Raw genomic sequence first — 11897 nt, 5'->3', positions numbered from 1 at the left:
TTGCTCATATTTTGGATAGGTGTGGAAAACTGAGGGTTTCTAATTTTGTACATATTTGGGCATCAAGATTTCTCCTATTTTATAATTTCATTCATTGTGAAGAATTCGACATAAATATCTGAAAAAAATGATTTCAACATCGATTTATAAATGATGGCTTGGAACCTGGAGACTAAGGAAAACCTGTGTCTTTCAACAGACGTAGGGATGTAAAGAAAAGAGAACTATATCCACAGGTCAGTATACATACTACAAACCCATCAACATAATATCATTGTGAATAACATAATTTCAGAGAGTGTATTTATGAATAGTCTTCTTATTTATAGAATCTTATTAAAAATGTGATACATAGATGGATTAGTTATATATGAAAGTCCTTGAGTACATTCCTGGTCATATGTTCTTACCCACTCCTCATTTCCTCATATTTTTTTCTTCTGCGTCAAATCTCCATCCCCTCCCTCAAGGTATAAAGTTTATTACAAGAGGTTGTTTTGTGAGATTACAGTTGCATTGGTTGAATCTTGGTCCTTTGTCTGAGATATTGTTATTCCCTTCCCTTCCCTAACTTAGATTAATGTACATGAAATATACCAGATAAGAAAAGCAAATACAATTTTTTTCCAAGCCTTTCCATTTCCTAACAAATGGGGCAATGTCATTCTTTCTGATGGGGGCATAGAATTCCATTGTGTATATATACCACATCTTCTTGATCCATTCATCTACTGAGGGGCATCTGGGTTGGTTCCATATCTTAGCTATGGTAAATAATGCTGCAATAAACATAGTTGTGCTGGTAGCTTTAGTGTGCCCTTGTTTGTGGTCATTTGGGTAAATGCCCAAAAGTGGGATTGCTGGGTCATTGGGGAGCTCTATATGGAGTCTTTTGAGGAACCTCCATACTGCTTTCCAAAGTGGTTGAACAAGTTTACATTCCCACCAACAATGAAGTAAGGTTCCTTTCTGTCCACATCCCCTCCAGCATCTGTTGTTGTTAGAGTTCTTGATTTTTGCTGTTCTAACTGGAGTGAGGTGATATCTCAATGTTGTTTTGATTTGCATTTCTTTTATGGCTAGGGATGTAAGCCAGGCCCAAAGAAACATAGGTCCCATGGTTTCCCTTATTTGCAATATCTAGTATAGGTATGAGTCAAGTGGAAAAAGTCAGAGAATGTGATGTTAGGAAAACGAACCCTCAAATATGTATTTTAATGTGTTTGTTTCATTCATGCATGTGTTTCTAACGCATTTATAATATTATTTCTTTGTTGCTTTGTATGTCCCTCCCCCACAGTGTAACCCCCGCTTTCACTATATTCGATGTCAGTATAACATGTGGAGGAGACGGGGACAAACAAGTCGTTTAAGGATTCAGGTGGACCTGTTGCAACAATGAGAAGTACAAAATGTCATGTCAAAACCAGCTTTACAATGTCGGTGGGGGGAGGGAGGTGGGGTATGATTGAGTGGGGGGGAGGGGGGAGGCTGGGAAGTTAGGTGAAGGGTAAACAAAGGAGGAGGCTGCAATGCTTGGTAATAAATGTATGCATTTTCCTGCCCATGTAATTGTAACCCCTCTGTACAGTATGTTTTCAAATAAAATAAAATAAAATAAAAAAATAAAAAATAAAAAAAAAAAGAAAAGCAAATACAGTGACAACCCTAGATATGCCATGGGAATATAAAGGAAAAACACAAGGAACAGCTTCACATAGTATACTTTAAAAAGAAGCACCAAGGAGATATCTATTTTTTCTATATCTATGAGTTCCATATATATATACATATATATCTTCCATATATATACACATATATATATGTATACACACATATGTATAAATACATATATATACACACGTATATGTATATACATATATGTGAATGTTATTGTTATTAACTTAAAACAACATAGATTTGATCTCCATTTCAGTTTGTGAAAGGATTATCAAAGCAAGGCACAACGATTGATTATGTCATGAGAGGTGTCCTACTAAAGGATTCATGAATAATGCAATGCATGAAACAGGCTTGAAGAGATAAGTAAAATTAAGAGCAATGTTCCATGGCCCTTTATGTGCATAAGCTCCAACAAAAAACTGCTTATGCATTCTTAAGTGTGGACAAAGCAAATGCCATAATGAATTGAGAATTACATTATGAAGTGATATCTAGTCAATATGTTCAGGGATCAGGAAATAAAATTAACATTTAAGATACATGCATGTCACTCTCTGTATAAACACTGAAATATTGGATTTTGATAGCAACATTGAAAAGATTACCATTAACGTAGGTAGCATTTCTTTGTTAATACTACTTTCACAAATATACATGCCTTGGAGAATTCTGTTCAATAGGCCCACCAATATTGGGAATACATGACTGAGATCAAGCCCAATATAAGAGGCTTGGATACTAATAGCACCATCATGGTATCAATCCTCCTGACCAAGGAAAAAAATGTAAGAAATAAAATCCACAAAAACCTGTGATAAAAAAAAAATTATCAAAATTGAATTAAATCAGGAATTTAAGAAAGGCAAAAAATCACCTCAATTTTGAATTGAAAAACATAGTAATGTGCCCTATCACACTGTATGGATGTTGAAACCACAGTAGGGAAAAATTGTAACATAATTTCAGTTTGTTCACACACACACAAACAATTATTGCCTCTACAAATGGACCGATAACAGAAATATATGATTAGACATACAATACTGCTCACATATGTATAATGATAAAGATACGGTTTGCAAAATATTAGCCAACTATAAGAAACAAATCAGGAAAAAATAGCATGTGTCCTAAATTGTCACAATTATCTAATCAATTCACAAGTTCTCTAGTACCATCCTCTTCTTAGAAGACAGAATATTATGATTCCAGAAGTAAGACATATTAGCAAAAGTGAACCAGATTCATATCACAATGGGTTCATATTAAGTGATTTAACAACTTTTGGAATTAGGGAAATATCACATATCACATTACTCTGTAGATGTCAAAGAGAAACCGCAAGAAGTTCCATATAGGGAGTGAATAACATCTTAAAGGCTCTTATGTGGGCAGAAATAATTGAGACACTTTTTCTAAAATAAGTATACCAGTGAGTATTGTGCATTGTTGACGAACATTATGTTATTTTTGTGTCGATTTTTCCAGTTGTTTTGGTCATTGGCCTAAATCTCAGAGGTTGGTGCAGTCCCTGAGTTCTTCAGCTCAAGGATAATTCTCTAGCACTTGACCAACAGGGCCACTTTGAATTCTGAGGTTCTTAATTGGCCATGAGGGACTCATAGAGACTCCTGCTGGGCTTCCTTGAAACCTGATCCTCAGATCTCAGCCTCCTGAGTTGGTAGGATTGCGGGTTTCTAAGCCACCCTCAGGCTTTATTTTCTGTTTTTCCTTGGTGTGTTGATAGATTTCTGTGTTTGTTTTTTAGGACTTTCATCCACACCGCAGTTCTATGATGTATCTATGATTTTTCCCAAGGATAAGACTCTCTAGTGTTGAATTTTGTGGGGATTCATTTTAGAAATGAATTTTAGAGAAAAAAAAAACTCCAGTTTATGAATCTGTATGGAGATCCTCTTAGGGTAAATGCCTGAGATACTAGGATTACCATCAAGATCATCTGGCCTGGCTCAAATGGGCTTCCAAACTCAAAAATCCCATATCCTATTCATTTTCTTCTTCATGGAGGTTGAGAAACTCCTAACCACAAGGATAAACATATAATATTGATTGAATTTTGTATTGACCTTACAATTTGAAAGCAGTATGAATTTTAGTCTTCCCTATAATTTTCATGAATGAGAAAATTAGTTATAGGATGGAAAGGTGAATTTCCCATTCCCATTAGTCCTCCTCAGTAAGCACATTTTTCATTATATAAATGGAAAATTCATTATTCACATAGCATTGAAATACTTTTGATATGAAACAGAGAATTGAATTCAATTTTTCAGTATTTATATTACTTTTGCAGTGACAGGCTAACATAAGTACATCATAGTCTGAAGTAGAAAAAGCTTGTGGTTTTCAGCATTGATCTGAAAAGAAAATAGTTGAATGAATAATAAATGAATCTAGAATGGGTTGTCTTGCTCAGAGGAAAGCTGAGGGTCAATATTGACAAACAACACAAATTTCATGATTACAAATGGACTAAATGCTTACAAGAAATTCCTAGGAAGACCAATTTGCTGTTCATTGTTGTTGTATTTGCCATCTTCCTATTTCAGTAAGAGACACTTTTGTTTGGTCATTCCATTAACTAAAAAGTACAATTGATTATGTGAGCCTAGATGGACAAGTTCATTATAGCAATTGCAATCCTTTGAATAATTTCCTAAGTACTCTAATTGAGATGCAGTAACTTTTGCAGTTTTATATCTTCTTTAGATTTTTCTATCTTCATCTAATTAAATACATTTCATATTTCATTCGGAAATGTGTAATTTGAAATCTATGTATGTATAGCTGGTTAAAAATAAACTCTAAATGCATTTCATTAATAGAGATATTCAAGGATCTATTTCACCAAATAATTTGCTTTTGTCGGTGTGGGGCTTCAATTCTGGGCTTGGGCACTGTCCCTATTCTCTTCAAAGCAAGGCGAGCACTGTATTACTTGATCCATAGCACGACTTCCGGTTTTCTAGTGTTAATTGGAGGTCAGAATCTCAGAGATATTCCTGCCCAAGCTGTCTTTGAACCGTGATCCTCAGTTCTCAGAGTTCTGAGTAGGTAGGATTACAGGCAGGAGCCAACAGCGCCTGGTTTCATCAAATATTTTTATAAAAATGCCATGATAGAATTCAGCCAACTAGTCATATATGCAATATTTCATTAATCACTTTGAGAATGGCGGTACCCATCGCAAGTGTATATATTGATCAATTACCAGGAAAAGATTCTTCAATTCACATTTCACTATTTATGAGATGAGTGAATGTGAAATGATGAAATGGGCATAAACATTTTTATCCAAAATAAGTGTCATTTATTCCTTCCCAGAATTGAAATTGAGAATAAGAGAATGAGAACATTCAGATAAGATAATTGTAATTTGACATATTTTGTGTGAGGAAGTTTCTTATTTTTTCCTAGTGAAGCCACACCAATCAGAGTGTTGCTAGGTCCGAAAGCAATTCCAAACCTCCTTTGTAGTGGGCAAAATATATAGGTATGTAGACCAGAAAGTTGGTTGTTCATTTATCCTATTTCTTTACTTTCAATTTTGAAAGATAATAGCAAGTCATTTGAAAACAGCATTTTCTTTACATGTTGCCAGAGGATTTGATTGTGTCCCAAACAAAACTTGGGATAGCATGTTCCAAAGGTTTTGACAAAGGGAGAAATACATGCTTGGTTGAGGTGCTAGATTAGAGTGACACTAAAGTTATACATGGATTTAAAAAAGAACAGGAAGATTAACCAATGTAAGAGTGATACAAGAGTTTGTGTTCAGTGCTTGTGCATAGTTTTTCTGTGGCTACTCTTCTAAGAATTTGGCCCTACCACCTCTTATACCTTTTTATTGGATAATGGAGATAAGAGTCTCTGTGACTCTTAAGTCCTGGCTGGTGACAAAATCTCTTACTCAGATCTTAAACTCTTGCATTGATAAAATATCTTACATGAAGAACAAGTGCTAGGCTCTATAAACATATTTTATCAAAGTTTAAAAACTTGTATGTATTCAAAAATTTGGCCTCCGTTTACTAAAATATTAAATCCTCATACAAAATTGATCAATGTATACAAAGGATGATTGAAAGGATATTTGAATCATACGGAATGTCGGGTTATCATATCTGTCTTCATCACAAAATATAAAAGCAGAATTATATGTCCTACAGCACTAAAACTTACATTGGATTAAATTAGGACACATTTAATTTACTACCCACAATTCTGTCCACGTTCAAATATTGTGAAGTTTTCCATCAAACTAAGAGGAACAATTTTGTTATCAGTACCCTGTATATAGAAAAGGGACACATTGAATCTCTTCATATTATCAGTTTATTACCACGGTAAGAAAGTTAAAAATTTAAGCTGCATTCCAGGTCACATAATAATACAGTGGATGTCTTAATATATTAATTTAACATTTAAGAATACAATTAATTTACATTTTGACCATTAGGTAATAGTGAGTAAAAGAAACCACATCTAGGGTTTGGGAAATATGGCACACACAGTGTGACATAATTACCCATACAAAACATCTTGCCTATGCTCTTCTTGGAATAAAACTGTAGAAATACACAAGTTGGAATTCCCCTGCCATATTTTCCAATACATGCTGCTGAGATTCCAAAAGAAATACAAAAATCTGTCCATGACTTTTCTCCCCACACCACTGTCACATCATTTGAATATATTTCCAAAAATTTACCTTAGCAACAATACAGAAATTAATCATTAATAACAGAAGTATTGTACTGCCAACATTTTCTAAGGAAACATAAGTTTCTGTATTTCACCATAGTTATGGCAACTTGCACTGTATGATCTTGTGATTTTTATCATAGAGACACTGCATAACCTCATGATCCATAGAATTTTCTAAAAAATACCTCTTGAACAAGCAATATACTTGGGAATATATAAATCTTTACTGTTCTTCCTTTATGATCTATATATTACCTTACGAATCCCTCTTGGGAGAATGAAGACACAAACATGTGATAGCTGTGGAAAATATCTTCTTTTTAGTATTAGGAAAAAAGTTTATTTTAGTTAAAGAATTTCTTATTTTCGTCCACAGTTATCTTCGGAGATGATACATCCATTGAAGTTCTGCTTTCATACATTTCAATCTAGAAAGGGTCCATAATTTTCCTCCTTGCTTACATCTCAATCTAGCATATCTAAACTCAGAGGCTGGGAAGGTACCTCAGTAGAAGGGATTAACTAACTTGCATGAGGCTCTGAATTACATTCCTCAGCAACCCTTGTAAAAATTTCGGAAGTGCCACTATGCCTCAAGTAGTTCAGCATGAGCTATGAGGTGTCGAGCAGAGAGAGAGCACCAGACCCAGATTTGAGGACCAAAAAACATATACCACCATCACCACCAGAACAACAGCAACAAGTACTCCTGTCAACATGAAATAAGACCAGTTGAAATAATTTCTCAAAACAAAGATGGAAGATGTGTATTTCTTTTCGTTGTGACAGGCAGGCAAATGTCAGCATTCCTGTTTGGAGAAAAACATTCTTAGAGAAAAGATCATTAAGTATTTCACAATTAGACATCTTAAAAGTGATTTTCCAATGAAAGGAATAGCAACCATGTAGAACATATTAATCTCTAACTTTTTTTTTTGTACCTAGACACACTGAATTGAAATACATTGACTTCTCTAATTCACAGGTTAGGGTAATTTATAGAACTTATAGAAGCATCTTTGGGTGTTTGGAGATTTCAATATTGACATTGGATTTGTGGAATATTCAGTGGAATTTGCTTTGTTGAAATATCGAACGCATATGAACAATGTACCAGATATCACATTAATAAGGAGATTTCACATTCATAAGGAGCGGGAAAGGTGGGTTGTCAAATTTCCCTTATTAGTATTACTGAGGAGTTGAAGCACACAATAATGCTCTGGGTAGGAAAAGCAGACATGTTTTGAAACAATTTTAACAAGACCAACATGGGAGTGAAGAATTAGAAGGCCATGAATTGTCTATAAATGGAAAAACTGACAACATCTCAGTCTTACAAAGAACATGGACACTTAGGTACTGCTAAAAAGAGAGGATGTTATCGGAGTGATTGATGTCTCAAGAAGTTAATCAGACACATCAACGCAGAGCTGGAACAGTGTCTGAAGTATATAGAAATGATGGCCATCAGAAGACTTCTCAGAAGCAATGATCAGGTCTTGTGTGGGGGTGATCATCATTTCTTTGATAGCACAAATAGAGCTCTTGTAACAATCATAATCTTAGGACTTTCAGCCCAAATTTTGCTTCTCTCAATTAAGACAAACTGGAGGACAGTATCCAACTACCTATATGTAAATGAACTATATTTCATTTCAATTTTACTAAAATTCAATACATTAGATCCCTAGATGGTATTCCCTGTTACTAAACACCTTGGACCTTCATCCTTATTCCCATCCTTCCTGATAACCCACTGGTGTTTTCTATTACTTGCATTGTTTTCCAGTAATCTATGACATGCAAATGACTTTTGTTAACAACATTTTTCAATACAACTAATAGAGGTAAATATAGATACCAGGTTTGCAGGAATTAAGCACATTGGCCAGATGAAGAATACTTCGATTGCTTTTCTTCATAGTTGCTGCCTAATGATAACGACAACAACAAATAGTGCACATTGTACGCATTGGAAAATTAGCACTTGATATGACTGGGTGAGTCATGAAGAAACAGAAAAAAAAATCACTGAGTTGTATTCTAGACAGTGACCTTCAAAGATTTATGAACATTTAAAATATGTGCTAAGAAAATTTGAGCAAAATGTGCACACAGGCTTAGTGACAGAATAATTGACGTAATGAACCTTTGCTTTTGTGGAAATGATAGAGTCAAAAGGACAGGAAACTAGCTGAATATGTCTGAAAATGGATTCTCACCAATCAGTTTTCTGAAGTAGGTATCGTTTGGCAATAGAAAATTCATGATCTCTCAAAAATCTATTAGTACATATATTTCTCAGCAATTATACTGACTTTCAGTGTCATGTTCATTAGTTTGTTCCTGGAAAAAAGCCTAGCACTGTGAGAAAATGTTATTTATAATTGCTCTACTCACCACATCCAAGATTCTATTTTGCAGACATGAACACTTATGGAAAAATTTAAAATTGAAACCAAAGATATGTTCCTTTATTTGTGTTGGTCGCTGTCTGGAAGGTAGAAATAATTAATCTCTTTATATAATAATCACATATTTCCATTTTAATATGCCATGTGACAGGTTTCTCCTTTCATTGTTTCCTTAAGGCTCCTATAAACTCTACATAATCTAGCAGGTATAAAAATGCTTATGACTACTCCTAGTTTCTTCGTGTATAACAGGATTTCATGTAAATATTAGTGTTGGCTTAAACTCAAGAATTGTAATCATGTTCAAATATTTCTGCAAAATTGCACCCAATATTTTACAGAATTCAACAGGAAAAAGATCACTGTCTATATGTGCACATCATCATAAACAACATGATTTCAAAACGACCATTACTGGTGGTCACATTCTGAATTCAAAGATCTAACTTATATTGCAATTATAGTTCCCAACTTTCTTTCACACGATAGAGCTTCATAAATTTTACTTATTAACCAGCATATGTAGCAGCATGAATGTTTACAGTGTATTATTCCTTCATGTGCAATACAGGCTAGAAATGAATTGCATTTTCAGAAAAAAGATATGCATGACACTGGTATGTATGAGCAATGAAAGACATTATGGGAAAAACACAAGTATTGATGATTTCCCTCATTTGTAAAATCGATTAATTGGAAATCGATTGGGAAATGCTTATGGCACATCAGTACTTTCAAAATGTGCTTTAATAGGGTTCTTAGCATTTATCTTAATTGTATATTAGAAGATTGTAATTTGTCTTTGTCACAGGGTAGAAAGATCAAAAACATATTTCTAAAATTATAATGAAGAAGCATTTGTAAAGAACTATTATTACACTGATATTAAGCCTACGTCAAATATTTATGGTTCCCTTTGCTGTGTGAAAGAATTAGAATGTTACAGAGCTTTCCTTTATGCCCTTTCTTCTTCATATTTCGTGTATTTTGTTTGTTGACAATTACCATTCATTCGTCATCCTTTCATTACTATGGGTGAAAATCTCAAAATATTGGTCATGATAACTCTCATCTGAAATTAAGAGTAACAAAGAATATTTGAAGGAAGAGTTTGTGCTATTAATAAATATCTTTCAATTCAAATCCATGCCTGTTTTTACACTGTAGAATTCATTACCTCAAACTAATGTCAATCAGTCAAGCAATATTTGTGTACTTTTAGTCAATTGGTTTTGAATCAAACATATTCAAGTGAAATTTCATGTCTTCAATAATATTCATCCAACATACAGGAAAGCAATGATATAAAAATACATGAAAATATATCAAAACAAGTGACTTACAATCTTCAAGAAAATTGCATGACGGTTGTATTTGGGTAGCTAATAAATTTATATGCAGTAACTATGCCTCAGCAGGATCGACTGAACATGTTTCTTGAGGCAAGTTTTAACCCTTAAAGTATAACTCAAGTAGGAAATTATAAAAGCATGTCCTCTCTCCTATTATTTTTATGTGATTACTCCATTTTGGTAATAAAATCAATAAAATCTGACAATTGTGTACAAATGTCTGATAACTCTGTATATGCTCGAGATAGATTTATCATATAATAACAATTTTTCCATTGAAAATTATTTGCTGCCTTAAGTACTAAAATGAGAGCAGGATGTAAGAGTCGATATACAGACTATGCCATTGGAAATTAGTGATACTTCCTAAATGCTAAGTCAAACACACTGTGTTAAAGAATTTTCACCTTTTTACTTGTGTGATGCCTGGAGTTGCATTGATTCATGTAGAAAAGTGAACAGCAATTAAACTGAAATAAAATTTTAATGTTTACATGTTAATTTATATCTACAATGGCCTATTAGTGTCAGAAAAAAATTCTTGTCAAATACATTCTGGTTTGAAAAGTGAGGAGAAAAATCATGAAATTACAGGTCTGGAGGAAGATGGTGGATGATCAGCTGGGGATTAACAAGCTGTCGCATAGAAAGTAGGTTAACGTTTCTAGTGAAAAGTCCAAGTCTACAGAGTCACATCAAGTGTGCCAACGTAGTACACAGACTTTGTCCAGAAATGAAATATCCAAGTGCTCATATCCAGATTTGAGTAGTTGCAGTGCGGTGGTGGTGGTAGCTCCTACCACTGCCTACATATCAATTGAGAGAGCCCAGGAAAATGGTGCCAGAAGTGACCTAGGAGTGGAATCTACTCATTGTCATAAAGAACCAACAAGAAGTGAAAATCTTCATCCTACTGGCCACAGACGGTAGCCAATTGAGGACAACTCTGAAACCAAGGGAAATATGTAGGTATCCCCACAACTTCTTAACACCTCAAGGAGTAGTGGTGGGAAAATAGACCTGCACGCATCAATGGAGAAGATCTCAATCTTTGATACTGATAAAGACCTGACCGGAGTAACCAACACATAACTCAGCTTTTGGAAAAAGACAATAGGAGCCACTCAACAGGTCAAAGTAACTTCAATTACATGGCTCAGCTTGCCCCCGGCAGAGGGAGATCAGCCCATGGAAGAGTGACCTTCCTTACTGGGTAAACAAAGTCAGAGAATGCCACTATGCCTTACAGCGTAGGCAACAGACTCGGTAGCAGAAGGCATACAAGAAAGGTAATTGAAACTCAGGAAACAAAAATCCTGAGAATGGCTCAAACCTGGGCTGAGAAGGCAGAGCTTCTTTGTGTACGCTCAAACTGATTTAAGAAACCAGTCAAGCCATGAGATTTTCAAACAGAACAGGAAAAAATAGACTCCACCAAGAAACTTGTTCACACATTTACCCTGCACAATGAAAAAATCAAGTAACTCCTTTCTACCTAATTAAAAAAAATATTTTTTTTCTTTTGATCATTTTTATTATAGGTGTGTGTTCTAAAAATTATTTCTATATTTTTCTCTTTTGGTCTTTTTGTGTTTTTTTTTTACAGCACTTAGTTGCTTTTGTATTCATCCACAAGTATATATGCAACTTCTATTATTAGATCATATCATTTATTGTGTTCATCTTTAATTCAGATATAAATCTCTCAATTCACAAA

This window comes from Dipodomys spectabilis, unplaced genomic scaffold, assembly GCF_019054845.1.
Source record: "Dipodomys spectabilis isolate Male_0828 unplaced genomic scaffold, ASM1905484v1 ptg000533l, whole genome shotgun sequence".
Lineage (NCBI taxonomy): Eukaryota > Metazoa > Chordata > Mammalia > Rodentia > Heteromyidae > Dipodomys > Dipodomys spectabilis.
Note: the sequence above shows the minus strand (reverse complement) of the source record.